Genomic DNA, 25,856 nt, shown 5'->3' with positions numbered 1-25,856 from the left:
TTTTTGTCCAAAAATTTTCGTAAAATTTTCTATACCCTTAGAAAATTTTTTGAAAAATAAAAGTTCCTTCATGGTAATATTGTATCATTTTATTGATTGACTCGACTATGTAGATTACGAAAATGCTTGCAGTTGTGCGATCAGTACATTATTTTATGAATTATAGGCAAAAATCTGAAATTTTCAAAGAAAAAATTGATAATATTCCCGAAGCTGCCACTTCTTCTGGACATGGGCTACGCACTTGAAACCTCACTATGTTTTAGAGCGGAACTTGAAGTTTGAAAAACGTTTTATTTGAGGGGTCTGTGACGAATAATTCAGGAGATATAACGATTTTTAGAGGCAAATTCAATTTTTTCCCAAATTTCGAGTTCAAATTCCCCCAAAACCGGGAGCTCTACGAAGAATCGGTGAGCGATGCCATAATTTACGATCTCTGATAAGCCGAATTCCGATCTCACCTGAAAAATTTTTTGTCCAAAAATTTTCGTAAAATTTTCTATACCTGACCCTTAAAAATTTTTTGAAAAATAAAAGTTCCTTCATGGGAATATTGTGTCATTTTATTGATTGATTCGACTATGTAGATTACGAAAATGCTTGCAGTTGTGCGGTCAGTACATTATTTCATAAATTATAGGCAAAAATAAGAAACTTTCAAAGAAAAAATTGATAATTTTCCCGAAGCTGCCACTTCTTCTGGCCATGGGCTACGCACTTGAAACTCCACTATGTTTTAGAGCGGAACTTGAAGTTTGAAAACGTTTTTATTTGAGGGATCTGTGACGAATAATTCAGGACATATAACGATTTTTAGAGGCAAATTCAATTTTTTCCCAAATTTCGAGTTCAAATTACCCCAAAACCGGGAGCTCTACGAAGAATCGGTGAGCGATGCCATAATTTACGATCTCTGATTAGCCGAATTTCGATCTCACCTGAAAAATTTTTTGTCCAAAAATTTTCGTAAAATTTTCTATCCCTTAGAAAATTTTTTGAAAAATAAAAGTTCCTTCATGGTAATATTGTATCATTTCATTGATTGACTGGACCATGTAGATTACGAAAATGCTTGCAGTTGTGCGATCAGTACATTATTTCATGAATTATAGGCAAAAATCTGAAATTTTCAAAGAAAAAATTGATAATATTCCCGAAGCTGCCACTTCTTCTGGACATGGGCTACGCACTTGAAACCTCACTATGTTTTAGAGGGGAACTTGAAGTTTGAAAAACGTTTTATTTGAGGGGTCTGTGACGAATAATTCAGGAGATATAACGATTTTTAGAGGCAAATTCGATTTTTTCCCAAATTTCGAGTTCAAATTTCCTCAAAACCGGGAGCTCTACGAAGAACCGGTGAGCGGTGCCATAATTGGCGAACTCTGATTATCCGAATTTCGATCTGACCTGAAAAATTTTTTGTCCAAAAATTTTCGTAAAATTTTCTATACCTAACCCTTAAAAAATTTTTTGGAAAATAAAAGTTCCTTCATGGTAATATTGTATCATTTTATTGATTGACTCGACTATGTAGATTACGAAAATGCTTGCAGTTGTGCGGTCAGTACATTATTTCATGAATTAGAGGCAAAAATCTGAAATTTTTAAAGAAAAAATTGATAATATTCCCGAAGCTGCCACTTCTTCTGGACATGGGCTACGCACTTGAAACCTCACTATGTTTTAGAGCGGAACTGGAAGTTTGAAAAGCGTTTTATTTGAGGGGTCTGTGACGAATAATTCAGGAGATATAACAATTTTTAGAGGCAAATTCGATTTTTTCCCAAATTTCGAGTTCAAATTTCCTCAAAACCGGGAGCTCTACGAAGAACCGGTGAGCGGTGCCATAATTGGCGATCTCTGATTATCCGAATTTCGATCTCACCTGAAAAATTTTTGTCCAAAAGTTTTCGTAAAATTTTCTATACCTAACCCTTAGAAAATTTTCTGAAAAATAAAAGTTCCTTCATGGTAATATTGTATCATTTTATTGATTGACTCGACTATGTAGATTACGAAAATGCTTGCAGTTGTGCGATCAGTACATTATTTCATGAATTATAGGCAAAAATCTGAAATTTTCAAAGAAAAAATTGATAATATTCCCGAAGCTGCCACTTCTTCTGGACATGGGCTACGCACTTGAAACCTCACTATGTTTTAGAGCGGAACTTGAAGTTTGAAAAACATTTTATTTGAGGGGTCTGTGACGAATAATTCAGGAGATATAACAATTTTTAGAGGCAAATTCGATTTTTTCCCAAATTTCGAGTTCAAATTTCCTCAAAACCGGGAGCTCTACGAAGAACCGGTGAGCGGTGCCATAATTGGCGATCTCTGATTATCCGAATTTCGATCTCACCTGAAAAATTTTTTGTCCAAAAATTTTCGTAAAATTTTCTATACCTAACCCTTAGAAAATTTTTTGAAAAATAAAAGTTCCTTCATGGTAATATTGTATCATTTTATTGATTGACTCGACTATGTAGATTACGAAAATGCTTGCAGTTGTGCGATCAGTACATTATTTTATGAATTATAGGCAAAAATCTGAAATTTTCAAAGAAAAAATTGATAATATTCCCGAAGCTGCCACTTCTTCTGGACATGGGCTACGCACTTGAAACCTCACTATGTTTTAGAGAGGAACTTGAAGTTTGAAAAACGTTTTGAGGGGTCTGTGACGAATAATTCAGGAGATATAACGATTTTTAGAGGCACATTCAATTTTTTCCAGAATTTCGAGTTCAAATTTCCTCAAAACCTAGAGCTCTACGAAGAATCGGTGAGCGGTGCCATAATTGACGATCTCTGGTCAGCCGAATTCCGATCTCATCTGAAAAATTTTTTGTCCTAAAGTTTTCATGAAATTTTCTATACCTAAGTTTTAGAACATTTTTTGAAGAATAAAAGTTTCCTCATGGGAATATTGTATCATTTTATTGACTGATTCGACTATGTAGATTACGAAAATGCTTGCAGTTGGGCGATCGGTACATTATTTCATAAATTATAGGCAAAAATCTGAAATTTTCAAAGAAAAAATTGATAATTTTCCCGAAGCTGCCACTTCTTCTGGACATGGGCTACACACTTGAAACCTCACTATGTTTTAGAGCGGAACTTGAAGTTCGAAAAACGTTGTGTTTGAGGGGTCTGTGACGAACAATTCAGGAGATATATCGATTTATGAGTGGAAATTCAATTTTTTCTGCAATGCTTGCAGTTTGTCGATTAGTACATTATTCCTGACATTATAGGTAAAAATCTGAAATTTATTCAGATGGCCTGTTCAATTGACCAGTTAGGCCAAAACATTCGTGGAGAAACAAATAAAAAATCTCCGATAAAGGAGTTAAAACCTCCCATATATCTTTCCAGGTCAACATCATTCATGAATTCTCCTTGTCCGTCACGATGAGTTAAAAATCAAACCGGAAAAACCTAACTCTACGAGTTCCGTCCTGAACGAAATTCTCAGAAACTCGAAACAATTATTAGCTCCTATTATCTCGCTAATAAAAATCTCATACCTGCCACTGCATTCGATACGGTCATTTCGGCCGTTTCATTTAGAATGTGGATATGATTATATTTTGGTGTTATTTTTGATGACTCAAGCAGATTAAGGTGTTGCCAGAGGTGTAAAAAAATAACGAAATAATAGGTCCTTGTGGTCGTTTCGGTGGAATATAGGATGAAGGAAATATTTATCGAAGTGTAGGAAAAGTATTTGAGAAGTGATTCATGATAATCATTGGTTTTGTATTGGAAACAATAGGGCAAGGTGAGGAATATGGGATATACTACAATGATGCGTAATATGTTGCAATTTTTGTTTTGATATGGGTTAAATTTGTCACGACAGTTCGTTTTTCATTCATAGGCATATCATTCATTATTTATACAGGGTGTTCTGAAATTGGAGGTACAAACGAAAATAACAGATTCTTCGGATCATTTCAAGAGAAAAAGTCTTATAAACATAGGCCCGTAAACGCTTTGTTTTCGTGATACAGGGTGTTGAAGTTTGTTCTTTTTTCTCGCAAGATATTCAACTTAAAGAAGGCATAGATATTCCAATTTGAAGTTCTCATCATGTGATATGCTAATCTACATGGTGATATTTTTTCTTTGCGCGTTTCTTAGCTCTAGAACTTTTTTTGATGGACTGCTGGTTGTTCTGAAAAATATAGAAAAACATTGGTCCAGTACTACAATTTGAGGTTTCTTGTAACGGGTGTTTTTTTTCGAGGTATATAACTTTAAGTTGGCATTACTGTTCGAGGTGACGACCGATTTAACAGCTGTCAAGTGATTTATTCTCAGTTTGGTTTGGCAATTCATCATAAATAGACTCACGCCTGAACAACGCTTGCACATAGTGCAATTTTATTTCGAAAATAATAGTTCTGTGCGGAATACGTATCGCGCACTACGTCCATTTTATTTTGTTTAGCGATGAAGCGCACTTCTGGTTGAATGGCTACGTCAACAAACAAAACTGCCGCATTTGGAGTGAAGCTGATCCTCAAGTGTATGTCGAAACACCGTTACATCCAGAAAAACTGACTGTTTGGTGCACTTTATGGGCTGGTGGAATCATTGGTCCGTACTTCTTCAAAAACGATGATGGCCAGAACGTTACAGTCAATGGTGATCGGTATAGAGCCATGATTACTAACTTTTTCATTCCTGAATTGAACAACTATGATGTCCAGGAGCTGTGGTTCCAAGACGACGGCGCAATATGTCACACAGCCCGTGCCACAATCGATTTATTGAGAGACACCTTTGGTGACCGCCTAATTTCACGTTTTGGACCTGTGAATTGGCCTCCAAGATCTTGTGATTTAACACCGATGGACTACTTTCTGTGGGGCTATGTAAAGTCATTGGTCTATGCGGATAAGCCACAAACCCTTGACCATTTGGAAGACAACATTCGCCGTGTTATTGCCGATGAACGGCCACAAATGTTGGAAAAAGTCATCGAAAATTGGACGTCCAGATTGGACTACATCCGAGCCAGCCGTGGCGGTCATATGCCAGAAATCACATTTAAAATGTAATGCCACAAGATTATCTTGCGGATAAATAAAATTCATGTCAATCGAATAATCCATCGTTGTTTTATTGCAATTTAAAGTTCTATAGCTCTAAAAAAACATCCTTTATATCATTGAAATTTCTACTTCTTATTAATACTGATAATGATAATATTTTTTCACTCAAATGTCGAAGTGAAGCATATAACATTTCTAGAAATAATGCTGTATACCATTGGTAGAGTCTCTCTACTCCTATCACCTATTACGGTCCTGCTGTTTATCATGGTCGAGTTAGCTTCAGTTATTTGAAGTGTCATTTCTGGATAATATCTGAACATTCAACATTTATCGTGATGGCAGTATAAGAAGAGACAGATCGTCTCTTTTCATTCTTCATTCTCAGCTGCTGCAGATTATCGAGGAATCTTTTACAAAACGTTCGTTCTCCTGTTGTGTCAACCACAACTGCTCAGAGTATTCTGATTTCAAAATACAAAAATTTATTTATTTCTTCAAATTAACGTGTTTCGACAGCTATGGCTATTGACATAAGATTACATTGAGAGTAGAAAATATTACATCAAATAATTACAATTACATCGATATTACATTCAAATAATTTAGTACATTTTTACATCTTATTTTTCAGCTGACCTGATGATGGCCTAGTGCCGAAATCGATTGTCTTAGAATACAATTATATAAATAAGTGTGTCTTCCATTTTCTTTCCTAATTTAATTTAGTACAACCTATTTTAGAATCTGTTATTATTTCTCTACTGAAAATCAATTAATGAACCAAGCGTTGCTATAGATTCAACTTATAGTTAAATTCAAACACTAAATCTTTATAAATGTGATTCTAATGAAAGAAAAAATATTTTTACATTGTTCGAATTTCAATATACCATCTAGGATTCTGGTTATGTCCTGAAAATCATTTTCACGAATATCTTCTTATGTATGCAGCCTTGAGTGTATTATGAAGAAGGCACTGACAAGATATCATCACATATTCCCGAGCATATTCCTATAAATGTGCGCACCGACATACAGACAAACACAAAACGAAAAACGTCAATGTTATTTAACAAACTCAAAAAATCGTAGATTTCGGTATTCATTTGAACAACCCTAGATGGTGACTTCTTTCCAAAATAACATAAACCACAGATTCTTCTATTCATCTTATTTGCTTGTGTTTTTGGTACCTAAGCAAAAATAGTAATTTCTTCTTGACAGTATTCCTTCACCGAAGATTATCTCAAGGATTAAACGATAATAGGTGGTCAAGATTTCAAATTTCGTCCCCTTCGCTGAAAAAAGTTAGTTCAACTGGAAAAACATCGTGAAATGGATTTTTTTGGTATATTCGTTACCCTAAGAGGATTAGATCTGCTGGTCCACTTTCAGGTTAGCCTTCTTGTTGCAACAAGCGTGGCCGTTTAATGATATTGTATGGCTTCCAAATTGAGGCAATTTGGGGATTTTGAAAGAGGATCACCTTTAGCTGATCAGCTTTGTGCAGGACGGTTTCACGGTCTGTTTGAAAATACATAAAAGGAGGATTTGTGAACATATTTCGAGATTAAGTTGTGTATGAATAGAAACTAGTAGCGACTTCAGTCCCTTCAACTAGAGGTACAATTATTCGGCTTTATGAAGCTCTTTGGTTGACAAAATACGATGTGAAAACATTCAATCATTTGAAGTGGTGTTCAAGGAATTTGCTCTGTTGCAAGAATGATCAATGATGGGAAGGATTGAACTTAAGATGGGTTGCCTACATCAACTTAAATTGTAGGAAACTGGACCACAACATCTCATCATTCTTTTCCTAATATCAGTTTTCTCCGACGCTGTCATTTGAATTGAGGTCTTGTCCAATTTTTGTCTTTGGTTCTTGGCTGCTCAATATGTTCGTGGATAGTGGAATAATCAATGAAAGTGTTGATTTGGTTGTTCCTGCGAATATTGAAGAGTCTGCAAGAAGAGCAACTTTGGAATTCCTACCTAAAAAGTCAGCTCAGCAATACGATATTGCATATTCTAATTTCCTGGCCTAGTGTATATTGATAAATGTAGAAGGAAACTTCAGTGAACCTGTTTTCCTAGCATACTTACAAAGGAAATAAAAAATATGGAGCTCATCAACTTTGTGGAGGAAATTTTCAAGAATTTCGTGTGCTAATAAAATATTGCTTTTGAAGGAAAAAAATAGAGTTGAAGTAAAATCTTGGCTTGATGAAGAGTTTCCAGGGTCTGCACCAGGAAAATCAACCATCATTGATTAGTATAGTTCAAACGTGGTGAAATGAGCACCGAAGACGGCGAACGCAGTGGACGCCCAAAAGAGGCTGTCACCGACAAAAAAATTGAAAAAGTTTCACAAAATAATTTTGAATGACCGTTAAGTGAAGTTGATCGAGATAGCAGACATTGTGAAGATAATATCTGAACGTGTACAGTATATAATTTACGAATATTTGTGAATGAGAAAGTTATGTGCAAAATGGGTGCCACGCGAGCTCACAATTGATCAAAAGCAACAACGTGTTAATGTTTCTAAGCAGTGTTTGAAGCTGTTTAAGTACAATATATCTGAATTTTTGCGTTGATATGTGACAATGGATGAAACATGGCTCAATCATTACACTTCGGAGTCCAATCGAAAGTCAGCTGAGTGGACTGCACACGATGAACCGAATCCAAAACGAGGAAAAACGCAACATTCAGCTGGCAAGGTTATGACATTAGTATTACCCCCAAAAGGGCCAGACTATCAACAGCGATTATCATATAGTGTTATTGGATCGTTTAAAGAATGATATCGTGAAAAAACGGCCCCATTTCAAGAAAAAAAAAGTGTTGTTTCATCAAGACAATGCGCCGTATCACAAATCAATGAAAACAATGGCAAAATTGCACGAATTGGGCTTCGAATTGCTTCTGCATCCACCGCATTCGCCAGATCTGGCATCCAGCGACTTTTTCCTGTTCTTAGACCTCAAAAGAATGCTCGCTGGAAAGAAATTTAGCGCCAATGAAGAAAATCGCCGAAACTGAGGCCTATTTTGAAGCGAAAGACAAATCGTACTACAAAAATGGTATCGAAAAGTTGGAAGATCGCTATAATCGCTGTATCGCCCTCGAAGGCAACTATGTTGAATAATGAAATCGAATTTTGCCAAAAAAACATGTGTTTTACTATGGTAGACCGGGGAATTCTCAATTTGCCTGTTACGATTAATATTAATGTTCATGAGTAAAGATTGTTAAATATTGATAATAAAAATTTGCAATTCCTAAAATTATAATTATAATTTTATCTGATTTCATCATAAGAAAATGTAGTGCTAAAAATGTTATTAACACTGTGTTAGAGATATTTTTAACTCGCTTCCATGTGAACAATCTTTTTTAATACTGTTGGATGTAATTGAAAGTGTCACTTTTAATGGCAGTGGTACAAAAAATGGTTTAAAATTTCATTATTTGATAAGAACTCCTGTGACTTGAATAGTCAAAAATTCAATTCTTCAATATCAACTCAAAATGAACAAGTATGTAACTATGTGAAATGTAAAACCAATGATACATCATTTTGGATGGAATTGGCTACATTTACAGCATGAGGTCGCTTTCATATTCCTGCGCATTCATTAACAATCCTGTAGTCACTTTCACCTTCACTAGCTTACAATCAGTCAAAGATGTACTCTACGACCTTGTTGATGGGCCCACCCAAGGCTGTGGTCACTCAGGTAGGGGGTCAGGGGCAAATATATCTAGTAATAGAGACTCATTTTGAGCGGTGTGATATTTTTCACTTCACTGTTACTAATAACATGCCGCACCCCATCATTTAACCATTGTTCCTGGGCTAATTGTGCGTCAGGTACCAAGTCACATATTTTGGAAAATGCTTTCAGGATGATACCTCCCAAATTGCAGGGTGTTAATAGATATTTATTAGATCTCGAGTAGTTATTCAGGTCATGGGAATATTTTTGCACCAGGAATTCGGGAATCCATTATTGATAATAACATCATTTTGTGAGTTTGTCATGCCCCATTATTCTGCATCTTGTTCGAGGGGGCCCACTCGTAACTTTTAAACTTTAGGGGTGTACGCCCCCTTTTCCCAATTGGTGGCTGGCTGTGTGAAGTGCATCAAATTCTGCACTCGTTTAGAAACCAATTATTCACCTATCAGTGGGATGGATAACTTCCTTCCCACAAGGATTTGGGGAATTTACAGTGTTTGAACATAATTCACTCGTAAATAAAACGTTCTACCTACTTTTATTGAGGGTCGTTTTTGGTTGGACGGTGGCTAGTGTGAGAAATTTTGGGTCTTTCACATTTTTTCCCATACTGTCTTAGCTTACCGATTCGAATCTTAGCATTCTTGTGTGTCTTTGGTTGTTGTCTTGTCACTCGTATTACTGTTAGGCGAATTGAAAAATCCCCGGTCTGATGCACAGATGGCGGTGCTAGTATTAAATCCACATGATTTTTAGTTAGTACCAACCTTCAAACGATACGTGTCAAAATTTGACTGGAGTCCGATCATTAGTTAGTGAGATATTGCGATGTGAGTGTAGCTACCAAGTAGTATCTTTCGATCTGAAGTCAAGTCAATTATTTACTTATCAAGTACTTGAATCATATGAAGCTACTTAATTTTAAGCAGTTTTATTGTGTAGTATCACATCAATAAAAATGATGAAATGAGAAGGAACATTGCAAAAAACACTTTTATTTATTAAATAGCAACGTTTTTGAATTAGAAACATAAATTGAATCACTACAAATCATAACAAAATAGAAAAAAATGAAAAAATAAGTTCTCTAATATTGAGAAACCTCCAGGCTTTGTTTGATTTCATAATTTTCCATCCAGGATCTAAGACACATGAGGCATCTTATAGATTTGTCGCCTAACCTATTGCGGGTTTTTGTAACTGTAAAAGCAGCTCTAGAAAATTGTCTTTTAAGAGGAGCTGAAGATGCTGGCGTTGATAAGAAAATTCGTGGCCAATTTGGCCAAGTTTGGAGAGATATTTCTGAAACTACCAAAATATACCAATAGATTTCATAGAAATGTGAGAAAACTACTAATAAATTCACACTGGCGAATGCTTCATTCTCTCGGCGCTCGAGGAATCCCCTTATTCAGTCTGAGCGCGCACGAGATTGCAGAAATATATGTCGTGCGACGCGTGCATATCAAGCTCAAGTAATATCAAGTAGCTTGTTATCAAGTCAAGTCAAGCTCAAATATGTAATTTTTTACGAGCTTGATTTTCAAGTCAAGTAGTTGGTTAAAATGTCGAGCTACTTGGCTTGATGAATCCCTACTTGAAATATATGCTTATTGATTCTTCTTCAAGTTCATTCGATGATATCAAAGGTACTTCTATTTTGTCATATTGGTCCAAATTAGCGTGAGCGTTCATTGAACCCATAGGAGAGATCTGAACTCTGTAGATGAAACACTCTGTATCACGTACATCAATTCCAATTCTAAGAAACATTTGACACTATCCCAAATTGGGAGTCAGACAGCAGTAAAGAAAGCCATAAAATTTGGTGAATTTCCTTTAAGGGCAAGAAGTACGTTGGCGAAGGAATAAGTACTAAATGATAAAGTAAACAAGAAATTAATACACCTGTATCTGTCGTATAAAATTCATTTCCGTTGATGAGTTGTCTAATTGTGAAACCAACAAACCAGGTCATAAATGATTCAGTCAGGTCTACCAGAATCGGTCTTAAGCCCTAACAACACGTCAACCAAATTTCCATGTGATTTTAATCTCTTCTATGTTGGTACCCATAAAAATTTAGAATTGCAGGTAACTGTTGATTCTTCAGTTTAATTTGATTTTATTTTCTGTATGATACACTGAGAGAAATCCATATTTTTTTTTATTAATAAAGCACTTATTTGGAGGTTATTTATTCACAACTATTACAGCAGATTTATATTTGATATATTCATTAATAGTTAAATTATGCATTCAAAAAAGTTTATTTATAGAGAATAAAATATTTGTTTACAAGGTATTTGATAATATTTAATATATTTCGGTGATAAATAATTTATTTGAACTTACGTTACCCCCCACAAATAACATAAATTCAGTGTCAACAAATTTTCCACTAGTAGTTAACGAACATTTGCTATTTATGAATAAACTTTTACAAGAATTCGATAATTTATTCACTCAGAATATAGGATTTATTAATAATTAACAAACTAACATAATTCTAGCGATTCAATCTGTGGAAAAGTTTAAGGACACATCCCTCAAAGAGAAGCGCATTTCCTTGAAGGACCTGTCCTTGAACTTTTCCTTTGATTTGAATTTCCTTTTTAAAAATAAAATCTGTGTTACTATGGGCTCATTGAACGCCGCTTAGCACATCTGTACTGAATTTTGGGTTTAGATCGTTTGTACCTGCCTAGTTATTAGTGTTGTCAGAACAGTGGTTAGAGTGAACAGATGCAATCAACATGACTAGGGTTCAAACCCGGATACCCTTAATATGATCTCTAAAAAAATACCTAGTTTGGCAAACGGTTCTTCTCAGACCGTTACAATCGGATAATAGAAACAACCAAAATAATTATCTAAGAAATACGTTAACCATTACTGAATTGAAATATTATTTTTATTCAGCATGGATACATATTACATTTAAATAAGGTTTATCAAATATTACTCAAGGATATATTGACCTCAACTATATTTATTTCCTTCAAATGGATATTTCTTCAGCATTATTAATATAAGTTATGCGTAAATGAATGAAGTGTAATAATAAATGATGATTATTGGTGGGATTTCATATAAATAAATTATTTCCATGAAACTAATATTTGTTTGTCCATATGTCCAATAAATGATTTATTAACTATAAGGCATTTTCGATAATATCAAATAAATCTCTCAGTGTACTGCAAATTAATCCAGTTTGACATGCGTAAATCTGGTGTTTTCTAACTCCGATCCTGCGTTTTAATTCGATTCCCATACACGTTGATAGGAATAATGAATTGAGAAATGTCGTAAAAGTTTGTGATGGGCAGGATTTCCACTATAAAGCCATTAGCGCCCCCTTGTGGAATGTGTCGCAGGGGACAAACAGCTGAAGCCAAATTTTGTGCATATATCAATCCGTTTGATGGACCACTCAGATCTTCTACTGTTCCCTGTGAAGTATATCTTCCTGTGCTTCTTCAAGAGGGTGGTCAAGTGGTTGAGTTGGCACCTCATATCTACCCTTGTAAACTTTTTTGGGCCAAAGGTTGTTTACTTCCAGATTATGAATGAAAGCTTGTGAACTCTGGATAATTTACAATCTTGTGAAATATTTTTTGGTTTATTTTTCCGGATTGGAATAATTCGATGATTTCTTGGAATTTTTACAATTTTACTTTGGTGAGAGTGAAATATAAAATATTTCTACAATTCTATGATTTTAAGTTCTTATTATAATCCTTCGGAACTTTACTGCCCAAATTCTGAAAAGCTTCAGTATGTAAGTCACAGCCTAACCTAACCTAACCTAACCTGACCTTACCTTCCTGATGATTAAAAAGGTTGTAGAAATGTGGGTGAAAAACTAATTGAAAAATCACAATGTGGTTGATTCAGATTTCAAGTTTAGAACCAAACACACATCAGAAAAATCTAATTATTTCATATAAAAAGGAGAAATTCAAATAGCTTTACAAGTTCAACAACCTCCTTGTCATTTGTCGGAATAAGTTATGAAAAATCATTCGTAAACTCAGTTTCTTTTTTCGAATAAAAAATCGAATGCCATGTTCTTCCAGCATCTTCCATCCTCGAGAAATGATGAATGATGATCATTTATTATTTCCGTCTATTATAACTTCTGAAACATTCTTACTTGTCAGCATGAGCCCCTGTATATTATTGTGTCCATTCATTCTCCAAAAGGTACTAACAAGTTAAAGCGTTTGTAATGAAAACCTCTAAATTGCTATGGTTCCTTTCTGCATTGTTGTTATTGTGTGTCATCCCTAAAACGTTGTAAACCAAGAACCGTTGAAAGGTGACAATAAATTGTCCCAGAAGCTAGCAGGAGGAAGATCTGTGTTGGTTTGGTCGGGAATTATTCAAGTTGGACCTCCCAAGTTTGAATCTATATTATAAAGAATATTGAGCTTAGTTTCAGACCAGCAAATTATGCTAATATGATAATAAATTAGATTAACTGAAAAAGGTAACAGAGTCATTGAAAACTTATTGTTTGTTTGAGTCAGCCAAATAAAGTATGTGATAATTATTTGAATTTTGGAGAATTATGCAATGGCAGACATTCATCAACTTTAATTACTATGTGAAAAAAAATTAATTCCTGTAACCACCTACATAGGTATTTAAAAATCTTAATTATCATAATTATCTTCAAGATAGATTTGTAAGTAGGTGTTTGGAATAAAACCAAATAAGTTTTTATAAACTCAATAGACAAAACCGCTTACTAACTACAGGGTGTCCCAAATTCGACGCTCACTGAGAGGCGAGAGCAGAGAAATTTAGGAGTTCAAGGAACACCAACATCTCTTTTTGAAATAAAAAGATAAAAGGGTGAGGTATGGAAAATTTTTCGATATAAAAATTTCCGGGCAAGTTCAAACTTTGGCCAATTAGAGATCGCTTATTCTCAGGTCGCCCACCGGTTTTTCGTAGCGCTCACAGTTTGAGAAAATTTGAACTCGAAATTTTCGAAAAAATCAGTGAAAATTGAATTTCTATAGAAGAATCGTTATATCTCCTGAAATATTTATCACAGACCCCACAAATAAAACCGATTTGGAAGATCGAGCTCTAATCTACAACATAGTGAGAATTCAGATCCGTTTCTCACATAGTGAAGAAGTGGCAGCCTCGAGAATATTATTATCAATTTTTTTGGAAAATTTCAGCTTTTTACCCATAACTTCGGAAATAATGGAACAATTGCCCAAGTGTGAGCTTTTTCGGAATCTACGTGTCCGAATCAATCAATAAAGAGGCACACAGTTCCAATGAAGGAATTTTCAATTTTTTCAAATTTTTTAAGGATTTTACAAAAATTATTCGATATAAAAATTTTCGGGCGAGTTCAGAGTTCAAACTTCGGCCAATTAGAGATCGTTGATTTTCAGGTCACACATCTTCTCGAGTAACAGGGTGTTTCTGTAAAAATATCCAAATATTTCGCTATATATTACTCACCTACATTTCGACAACGTTTGTTATCAGAAAAATTACAGGTTAGGTCAGGTTAAGTCAGAGAAATCAGAAAAATTACAGGTTACTGAGTAGTAAACTATAGTTTCTGTAGTTCTAGCAAAACTCACTCATTGGAACGTGCGTCAAATTATTTAGCTTTGTCTGATGAGGCATGAAATGAACAATTCTTTAAAGTCTATTTGTTAGTTGAAAGCTAAATATATTCAATCTTTCTCTCCCTAATACTCCACTGCCGAACAAAAGAACTCAAGAATTTTTGGTTTTGTATTTACACCTATTCAAAAATACAAATGAACAGCATAGCGTAAGATTAGATTATACGTTTTAAATAGCGTGAGTGTCTTCATTTGAAAGTGAAAGAATATTCATCTTGACAGCAGTAGACTGAAGGTGTACAGGTAGTTAGCAGAGTATTTCATGATGTTGTTCATTTTGATTTCACAGTGTTAAGTGAATGACATTTCGAAAAATCAATATTTCTTGAGAGATTTTTAACATATGTAAAATAAATTGATTATTTATTCTTCTGATAATAAAAAGCTTCGAACTAGTTGCCAGTTGATCAGGTTGTTGGTAGATCTACGTAGAAAGTAGATCTACCTAATAAGTTTTCTCGATATGTTCTAGCGTGAATCAAATAATTGAAATTTTCCATAACTATTTCCCTTGTCTTAATTTTCCATCAATAAAAAACATGCAATTTTGAATCATGAATGTTTTCTAGATGAAAAAACTGTAAGATAGCACCTGTCATCAGTTTTTTCGAGTCTATTCGTGGCAAAATTTGATAGCTGTTGTCACTAAAATTTCAATACTTTTAGTTGATATCATAGAGTAATACTCTGAGATTGATCCCTACATATTTATCTATGCATGTATGTAGAAAAGGATGTAGATTACGAAAAGTTACAGTTGCGCGATCAGTACCTACATTATTTCAGAAGTAAAAGGTTGTAAACTGAAATTTAAAAAAAAAATTAAAATTTCCTTCATGGGACTATTGTACAATTTTATTGATTGATCTACTATGTAGATCACTGCAACTTCTCCTGGACGTAAGCTATGCCCTTAAAACCTCACTGAGTTTCAGATCAGAACCCGATGTTCAAAAAACATTTTTATTTGACAGGTCTGTGACGAATAATTTAGGAGATATAACGATTTTTGGATGGAAATTCAATTTTTTCCCAAATTTCGATTTCGAATTTCCCCAAAACTGTGAAGTCTACCAACTCCCAATAATCTTTGCTTAGGTTCTAATGTGACTCAAATAGTCAGCTACACTTGCAGTATTTCCCCAGAGCAATCCAACCAGACTTCTAGCATCACCTTCAAAGATCAGACAGCTTTGAATAATAACTACCAGCAGGTCGAATCGCTATCCATCACCCAAACCTAATGAAGTTATAAATGCATTAATATTACAAATTGACTCATAACCTGCTACCCGAAATATCTAGCATAGATAGCTACCCAACATCTGGTCTGCCCACAACAAATTCCTGGTTTCTTTCTTCTTCATTATTATTTCATCATAAGCAAGTCTTATCTTGTTGCATTCAGAAGCAAGTAATCAAAATGTCTCTATAGTTTCCTATTATAGATATATCAATTCAAGTCTTTTACCCATATATGTAGTACTATTCTTATGGAAACAGTCAGCTTTGAATTACTCAGCTTCCTAATCTACTTCATCGGTAGATCGACATAGTCCACAGATCTACTTAGTACATAGATCTACGATCTACTCACTTGGTAGATACCGTTGGAATTGAAATAACGTCAATCATAATGTTGAGAATCATATATTTGGGTTATTAACATCATAAAAATTCACCAAATTTCACGATTATTCAATCGATGGATCTATTTTTTGACAGAGTTACTTCCCTCGAACAGCGATTTCTGTTTTTATGAATCTTCTTCCATTTCACCCGGAAATTTTATACTAAATAATTAATTGACTTTGCTTCGATTCTATTGTGACTCAAATAGATAGCTACACAAGTTGTATTTCCCCAGAGCAATCAAACCAGACTTCTAGCATCAACTTCACCTTCAAAGATCAGACAACTTTGAATAATAACTACCAGCAGGTCGAATCGCTATCCATCACCCAAACCTAATGAATTTATAAATGCATTAATATTACAAATTGACCCATAACCCCCTACCCGAAATATCTAGCATAGATAGCGACCAATGTCTGGTCTGCCCACAACAAAATCCTTCTTTCTTCCTTCTTTATTATCATTTCATCATAAGCAAGTCTTTTCTTGTTGCATTCAGAAGCAAGTACTTGAAATGTCGCTTAGTTTCCCATTATATATCATTTCCAATCTTTCATCCATATTTGTAGTACGATACTTATGAAAACAATCAACTTTGAATTAGTTAGCTTCCTAATCTACCTCATAGGTAGATCGAGATAGTCCACAGATCTACTTAGTACATAGATGTACGATCTACTTAGTTGGTAGATTCCGTTGAAATTGAAATAATACTAGTCATAATGTTGAGAATCATATACCTATTTGCGTTATAAACATCATAAAAAATCACCAAATATCACGATTATTCAATCGATGGATCGATTTGTTGATAAAGTTACTTCTCTCGAACAGCAATCTTAATACTAAAGCATTTATTTACTTTACTTCGGTTCTATTGTGATTCAAATAGTTAGCTACACTTGCTGTATTTCCCCAGAGCAATCTAACCAGACTACTAGCATCACCTTCAAAGATCAGACAGCTATGAAATATAACTACCAGCAGGTCGACTCGCTATCCATCACCCAAACCTAATGAAGTTATAAATGCATTAATATTACAAATTGACCCATAACCCGCTACCCGAAATATCTAGCATAGATAGCGGCCAACAGATTGCTCGTCTGCCCATAACGAATTCCTACGATCTTCGCCCACAGTATGCAGATATGAATCGTATAAAATTTCAAAACTGCCCGACTCCAACCGGCTGTTACGACTCTATTAGTGTGATACCTGCGGAGGTGAGAACACAAAATCCTTCATAGGAGGTCACCGGTTATGGGGTCCGGACCATTATTTTTTCACACAGTTCCCATTCAATTTTGTGTGATTTGACACGCTGCGGATTTTCTTTAGTTTCTTTCGGCTTTAATGATACTGCAGACTCCCTTGGCGGAGTTGGGTTGGCTGTCTTTCCAGAATATTTTTGCATATTGACATTTCTGCGGTTGTCAGATGCTCGAAGAATGAGATGTATATGTGAAAGGGGTCTTTGTAGAAGGCTTTTGTTGGAGTTTTAATACACTCGCTGACGTTATGAGAGGCACATTGGGAAGGAATTATTTTTTTTTCAATTTTAGGATGATTGTACCGAAACATTACATAGGCGCAAAACTTCTCGAAATTCGAGGCTTTATTGTGAAAAACTTGTAATATGTTTATGATTCAAAGTATTGTCTATCGCTAGCCACTAGTTTCTCCCATCTTTCGAGCAGCGTACAAATCCCACATTGAAAAAACTGGTCATCTTCTGAAGCGTTTCACGAATAGATTCAATTTTTTACTTCTTCATAAGATCGGAAGTGGTGGTCAGCCAATCTGTGTGCCATTTATCGAAGCAAGTGATAGTCTGAAAAAACAATGTCTGGACAATACGGCGGGTGGGGTAGTACTTTCGCAACATGGGGAGCATTATCATGCGGTAAAATCACTTTATCATGTCTCTCGTTGTTTTGCGGCCGTTTGTCTTTCAATGCTCGGCTCAAACGCATTAATTGCATTTGCTAAAGATCACCTGTGATTGTTTCAGTCGGTTTTAATAACTCACAATCCACTACGCCAAGCTGGTCCCACCAAATACTGAGCATGACCCTGGAACAGAGAATATTCGGTTTGGCCGTCGACGTGAAAGCATGGCCGGGATATCCTCAAGATTTTCTGCGATTGGCATTATCGTAAGGAACTCATTTTTTGTCCTCAGTCACAATGCGATGCAGAAATCCCTTCGTTCTTTGCCTTGCAAGCAGCTGTTCACAGCAAACAAACGCCGTTCTACATATCTCGGCTTCAACTCGTACGGCTCCCAATTTCCTTGTTTCTGAATCATTCCTATAACTTTTGGGCGGTTTGAAATGGCTTGTTGGGTCACTCCCAATGATCCTACCAATTCTTGTTGCGTTTGACACGAGTCTTGATCAAGTAATACCTCCAATTCTGCATCTTTGAAAACCTTCTCTCTTCCACCGCCATGCTAGTCTTCGACTTCAAAATCACCGTTCTTGAAGCGTTGAAACCACTCTCGGCACGTTCTTTCACTAACAGCGGCCTCACCATTGGTATTTGGGAGCATTCCATGTGCCTCGGCCGCAGATTTCTTCATATTGAAGCAGAAAATTAAAACCTCCCGCAAATGACGAGAATTTGGCTCGTAAGCTGATATGTTTAATCCAGAATAACTTTATGATGCAGACACAAATCGACTAATATTTCCATATTTACAAATACCTAAGCTTATTGTATGACCTTTATGATTTATTTATTTCTCTAATTCTGTGGTTATTCCGTTCATTCTCCCACATCTTGTAGAACAAAATCGTGCGAGAATATATCAGAAACGCACAGTTTTCATGGTTATATTTTATTATTCTATTTTGGTACTCCGAACTTTCCGCCACGGCTTTATCTGTCAATTCATCAATTTGCCTTAAAGAAATCAGATCTGCCAACCAACATTTTTCAATGCAAAAATCACTAAAATATATTTATGGAAATATTTCATTAATTTCAATGAAAATGCAATGAATTAGAGAAAATAATGTATAATACTCGTACAGAAGGCTCATTCTACCACTCGTTCATTCCAAAACTCGCCACTTCGTGGCTCGTTTTTGAATTTTGAACTCGTGGAAGAATATCAATGCCTTCTGCACTTGTATTATAAATAACTATTCTATCTATTTCTATTGCGAAACGGCAGGAGGAAAGTTGTACACCCAATTGACCAAACAAGTTGAAAAAGAAGAAATGCCAGTCCTCTTCCGAATTCTATGGTCAAAACTAAAATGTCTTTTTTTTATCTGGAAAAGTCTATACGTTAGAAATGTCGCCTATAACTGTCACCCAACAAGGGACCCTATTGGTTAATCTCTCTATTCCTGCAGGTCACCGAGTTTCATGCCAGTGAATGAAAATACTCTAGAAACGGATTCCAAGAAACAATCAAATGTGTTCTTCCCCAGGAGAGGTCTATAAAATCGACAAATACAATAAACAAAATGGTTTACGACCAGAGAGTCGTGTCGGTCCAATGTTTTCTATGGACCGGAGGCCAGGTGACGACACTTGGATAGTTTATGACCTACCTTGGTGGTAAACACGAGTAAAAGGTAAAGTTTTCGGCTTATCAATGCAGAAATAGCCCAGGATGTCTGGTTTCACTCAATTTCAGGCCAAATAATAAGCTACTGAAAGGCTAACATAATGGAAGTGTGGAGTTCAGCTTCTTTTATTCAGTGTTTGGTTTGCACAATGAGCTGAGAGGTGGCTGACGAGAATGCATCATTACAACATTACTGCTGGTGAACATGCAAATTGTAGGTATTTCATTTTGTTACTTACTCTCTTCATGAGTTATTCTCAGGAGTAAAAACTTTGTTTCACCTATTCTTCATTGCATAAAGAAATAAATTTGCTTTTGCATCTATTACTTCAAATTGTTATCTTCTATTTTCTGAAAGGGAAAGATCTCCAAATTCTAAATGTCATTACTGCATTGATTCTCCTAGCTCGAAAATAATTTTAAAGAATCAAAAGCAAGGAAGCATATTCAAGAAAACTATACAAATAATAATTAATTTCAGAATTTCTCAAATAACGTTACAACAACATTAAAATATTTGGACATAAATGTCATTTTTTTCATCGAAATAAATCGAACATATAATTTTTCAGTTCATTCTGAAAATCAATACTAATATCCGGGTAGGCGCTCTGAAAAGTCAAACACAATATACTATTTTTCCAACCTCAGAGTAATAAAAATAGATAAAGGGAGCATATGTCATTTTCAGTAAGCAAATTTTGTCCCCAACATGAACTATCAAATTTGACATGAAGCGCGCGGAAATGAAAACATATCAGTGATACGATATTTCACTCAATTCGCGAGTTTCTCCACAAAGAACGCACTTCTTATATCTCCATTGAATCAACGTTTCATATTTACTCATAATATATTTAAATAAATACCTAAATATATCAGAAATTCAGAAAACAAACTTCAAGCGCTCTAAACGACGTGAAACAACCGATGACACTAGGAGAGCAAAAGTTGCCAAACCTTGGATTTCAACAGGTAGATACAGAAAATAATGAATATTCTGCTTATTATAAATTCGACAATTGGGAAAAATATTGGATTCAAAATATTCAAATTTTGAAGTCTGTTTTCATACGAATTTCATGTATAGCTTTTGTTGAAATTCTGTGCTGTTTTTGTTATTCCTTTTTGAATAACTTTAATTCTGCATTTTTAGTTTTGTTGCTAATTCACAAAAATTGTCTGAAAACATATTGATAGATAATTTGTAATGTTTTTCTTACTGTACCAAGAACAGAGTTCTAATAAAAGGCTGTGTTGAATTGTTAATTTTTTTTTCGCTTTGTTAGCCACAAAACTATTAATAACAGAAATGTAGCTTTACATTTGCTGAATACATCAGATGTACTGACTTGGTTCTTCAACTATTCTTCTAATTCTTGGCTCTACTGATATTGTTACACAACCCTGCCATAAAAGTATTTTACTCCTAATGAAACAATAGCTACAAGTTCAATTATGAAAGTTAGGTTCGAAGATGGAATAACATTTTCCTAAACAGTTTACAAGCTTTGAAGATGTAACCGATAAAGTTTCAGTTATGTATTTCAAAATTTAATTATAAATAATATACGTTGAACCACGAATCAAAAAAGCTACTGGTTCCCCAGACCTCAGACCTTCTGTAAGAATGCAACTCACTCTCCGATATTTTTTGTGATCTATCAAGAGATGAAAAATTATGAGAAAGAATTTATTGAATGAAGCAAGAATAATCATCTCATCACGTTGTCGTTGTGATACCTACCTCTAAATTATGGGCAATCGATTTGGTAAGCGGAGAAGAGCAACTTCTCACAGGCAATTATGGATGAATTTGTTAACAATATTATGCCGAGTGAGAACTGAAAGAGGCATTAATACATCATCAGCAATTTCACAATTACAAAGTTGCTTATCATGCGGTGATTTGTTGAAAAATGATACCCACTCATCTTGTTCACTCACAGCTCTCACATACTGCAGGTTAAAATGATCCATTGTTGAGTCTGAGGTAAAATACAACTACAATCTAAACAATCTACAATGGAAATTCAATAATATAAGCTCAAGTAGCTGTAACAACAAACATTATGATGATGCTATTTTGTTGTCATTCTTGTAAATTTTTGCTAATTATTTTATTTTAGGCATGATGAATATCAAGAGAATTTCATCATTTCATACAAATATTTTTAGCAAGACGAATTGATTATAGTGAGATACAGACCTTTTCCAATGAAGCCGACGAAAATACTATAAGCAAATACTAGGAAATACTATCTAGCAAACAAGAAGTTTGGAATTAACATACAAGAAAAGAGGTGGACATCAATATCAAGTAGGGTCTACCACAAGGGTCTGTAATAGGCCTCTAATCTTCTTTCAGGGACGACGAACTATGCGGGCAAAGCTAAGATCTACTTCTCTAATCGAAAATTGCGACAAGATAATACAAAGTTGTGAAAAGAAAAAAAACCAGTTAAACATTGAATTTAAATAAAAAAGAGGCACAAAGAAGACCTTACAAAGTGCATTTGAGATTATACCAAAAGCAAATGTAGAAGAAATTACTGAGAGTACATTTTGGCAAAATTTTTCAGAATAAGCATGATTCATTAGAGAAGCCAAAGGTTCATCAATTAAATATATGACTAGTATTTTCCAATTGCTTTTTTAGGACTTTGAATTTCATATAAAGCTTTCTCTTCACCCTTATGGTGATTTACCTACAAGACCAACTGGCATCTCAAACTAGTGGAGCCAGTGCTGGAAAACTTTTCTTCTTATTAGGCATTATGATAATCTCGAATTTCTCTCGATTTCCTAACAACGCACTATGTAGCAATTACTGGTCTGATAAAATATTACAACTATTACAGGAAGTTCTTAGTACCCATAACCCCAATTTTCTTAGGTACTGATAGCCATTCCGGAAATACCAATCTTCAAAGGTAGGAACCTACCCAATAAAAAAATTGAAACTCATTTGTACAGTCGGCAGTACTTTTCGTCCCATTCATACAGTCACAGTTCATTTCCCTACAGGTAGTAAATATTAGAAAAAAAAATCCAAACAACCCATTCATAAATGTTTGTGGATTTACAGCCCAATATTATTTCCAAATCTGCACCATAAAATGCAAATATAAATATTTGGGAATTATTGTTCCTTGGAAGTTGGTGAGGTAGTTGGTTCGGTAGATAACTCTGATTTGGTCAACGATAACTTATCTTTATTGTACTCCTTGTTACCACCTTACCACCCCAGCACTTACTAAGGATGCTTTTGGTTTTATTTCAGGCAGGACCGTACTTCATTGAATTTAATCAGATTATTTTTAATTATTTTTGAATTGAATTGGTAAGAATTACAATTGAGAGGTAAGATTGAAATGAATAGAAATCAAAAAAAGCGATCAAAGAATATTTGGGAAACGTCTCGCACACATCTTTCGATGTAGATAGATATCTAATTTCGATAAACCAGATAATATCCAATTTTATAAAATATTATTTTTGTTGTTTTATTTCGATGTTATTTACGTAACCATCCATAAAACCTGATTATAGTATAGTCCTTGATGCCGGAGGTAAGTATTATGTTAGGTCTTCTCGTTCAAGAACTTGTCAGGTATTATTTCAAACAGGTCGGCACTTGCACAAAGTGGAAAAAATTCTTTCTCGACATAATATGTAGGTAATAATAATACATTATAGGTGTATTGAAATTAATCATGTTTCCTAGAAATCTGAACACAAATTTGATATATGGTTTGACATAATTTCAAAAAGTGATTTGGAGTTTTTTTTTTCTGAATTGATGATGGCTTTATAGTTTGAACCCTTCTGGATTATATTGAAAGATGGAATTATTGAGTAGAAGACAATACATTGAAGTATAGAATACATAAAATAAATCAACTTTCAAGTATCGAGACAAAACGGTTCATCGAACAAAAAAAAAATTAAAAATTAAAGAAATTCTTTGGAAATTTTATTCACTTCATTTTTGTATGGAAAGGTTAGTCACAAAAAAATTGATATTCACCGAGTTATATGCAAAAAACCACCAAATAAATAAAATTTTCACCGTTTTTTGAATTTTTTCCAATCTTCCGTGACGAAACTTTGCTTCCGCCGTTTCGCAATAGATGGCTGCAGCGGTAAGTGGTAGTCGAAATAAATAGATCATAGATGTCATAAATAAGCTTAGGTATTGTAGAAAAAATGCCATCGAAATATTAGTCGATTTGTGTCTGCATCATAAAGTTATTCTCGATTAAACATGTCAGCTTATGCGGTAAATTCTCGTAATTTGCGGAAGTTTTAATTTTCTGCTTTAATATGAAGAAATCTTCGGCTGAGGTTCATCGAATGCTCTCAAATACATATGGTGAGGCTCTATTAGTGAAAGAACGTACCGAGAGTGGTTTCATACCTTCAAGAACGGTGATTTTGACGTCGAAGACCAGCATGGCGGTGGAAGAGAGAAGGTTTTCGAAGATGCAAAATTGGAGGCATTACTTGATCGAGACTCGTATCAAACGCAACAAGAATTGGCAGGATCATTGGGAGTTACGCAACAAGCCATTTCAGAGCGCCTGAAATTCATGGAAATGATTCAGAAATAAGGAAATTGGGTGCCGTACGAGTTGAAGCCAAGATATGTGGAACGGCGTTCGTTTGCTTGTGAACAGCTGCTTGCAAGGCAAATACGGAAGGGATATCTGCATCGCATTGTGACTGGAGACGAAAAATTACGATAATCCCAAGCGCAAAAAAATCATAGGGATATCCCGGCCATGCTTCCTCGTCGACGGCCAAACCGAATATTCACGGTTCCAAGGTCATGCTTAGTATTTGGTGGGACCTACACGACGTAGTGTACTAAGCGTTATCGAATGCAATTAATTCGTTTGAGCTGATCATTGAAACACAAACGTTCGCAATTCAACGAGAAACATGAAAAATTGATTTTACAGCATAAAATTTTTGGACATACTTGATCAAGTTGAAATGGGAAGTCCTACCCCACCCGCCCTATTCTCCCTCGAACTATCACTTTTTTCGATCAATTGCACACGACCTAGCTGACCTGCTCTGATCTTATGAAGAATTCATTCATTCCTGACAAGTTTTTTATTATATTGACATCATGGACAAAAACCAAACTGATGTTTAACCAGTTTTTCACAATAAAGCCTCGAATTTCGGAAAAAAAAGGCGGAAGCAAAGTTTTACACCCATGTATATGAATACGCTTTATTAGTTTGACATCACACACCGCCATTTTTGGTTCTCCTGTCAGTGTTCGGAATTCAAACAAATAAAATGTCATTCAAATTAGTACGGTGCCGTTGAAGGAATTAGCTTATTAACATAAATAAGAGTATTTGATGAACGATTTCAGTATTAATTGATAGACAGAAGGAACGAGCCTAATATCAGTAAGTTTGAATCCTGTATCATTCCCCAGATTTTGTAAAAAGCCGTGTTTATTAGTTGAACTTCAAGTTCGAACTTACTGGCATTAATCTCGTTCCTTCTGTCTATTAATTAATAGTAAAATCATTCCTTAAATAATCTTATTTATTAAAATAAGCCAATTTCTTCAACGACAACGTACTAATTTGTATGACAATTTTTTTGGATTCCGAACACTGACAGGAGAACCAAAAATGGCGGTGTGTGACGTCATCACTAATAGAGCGTATTTCGGAAAAAACGGCGTAGAAGAAGTGGTGAAAAATTGAGCCGGCCCTGCCGGCCTGACACTCGAAAAGCAGCAACACCAGGGCCGAAATAGTGCGAATCATCGGTACCTTCAAAGTTACCCAAAAGGTATAATATCCGAGTCGGCGCCGACCGACAAGGGGCCTGCGGGCCCCTCAGAGGTGTCTTCGGGCTTCATGGGTGGCGCTAGCCCGTGTCCAATGCCGCATTCTTGTATTCAATGAGACCCAAAGGTGGCTGATGGTGTGTTAATGTCCCGCACCACCTTTACCTCGCTACTAATTCCTTTGTAGGGGCTGCAAATATTTTTCAATGGGGTAATTAATCAAGAGGGTGGTTGTCAAGGCGCGAGTTTATGAATGGAGAGGTGAGAAGGTAGTTGGAAGCGTTGATAACAACCCTTCTAGAAGAAAATATGGGTAATTACTAGGCT

The 25,856-nt window shown here is 35.1% G+C and overlaps 1 protein-coding gene across 3 annotated transcripts in view; it reads left to right on the top strand.

Annotated features, from left to right (window-relative positions):
- Nucleotides 1–25,856, top strand: part of LOC123677373 (protein Wnt-1) — a 157,929-nt gene that overhangs the window by 75,106 nt on the left and 56,967 nt on the right. The window contains exons 1-2 of one of the 3 annotated variants that reach the window (XM_045613861.1): nucleotides 19,504–19,715; nucleotides 19,778–19,922. The exons of the other annotated variants lie outside the window; for them this stretch is intronic. The gene's annotated coding sequence lies outside the window, so the exon portion shown is untranslated. Of the gene's footprint in view, nucleotides 1–19,503; nucleotides 19,716–19,777; nucleotides 19,923–25,856 lie in introns of those variants that run through there. 3 annotated transcript variants of the gene reach the window in all.

The sequence above is a fragment of the Harmonia axyridis genome, chromosome 4, assembly GCF_914767665.1.
Source record: "Harmonia axyridis chromosome 4, icHarAxyr1.1, whole genome shotgun sequence".
NCBI lineage: Eukaryota > Metazoa > Arthropoda > Insecta > Coleoptera > Coccinellidae > Harmonia > Harmonia axyridis.
The sequence above is the reverse complement of the archived record's forward strand: the minus strand, read 5'-3'. Positions and strand labels throughout refer to the sequence as shown.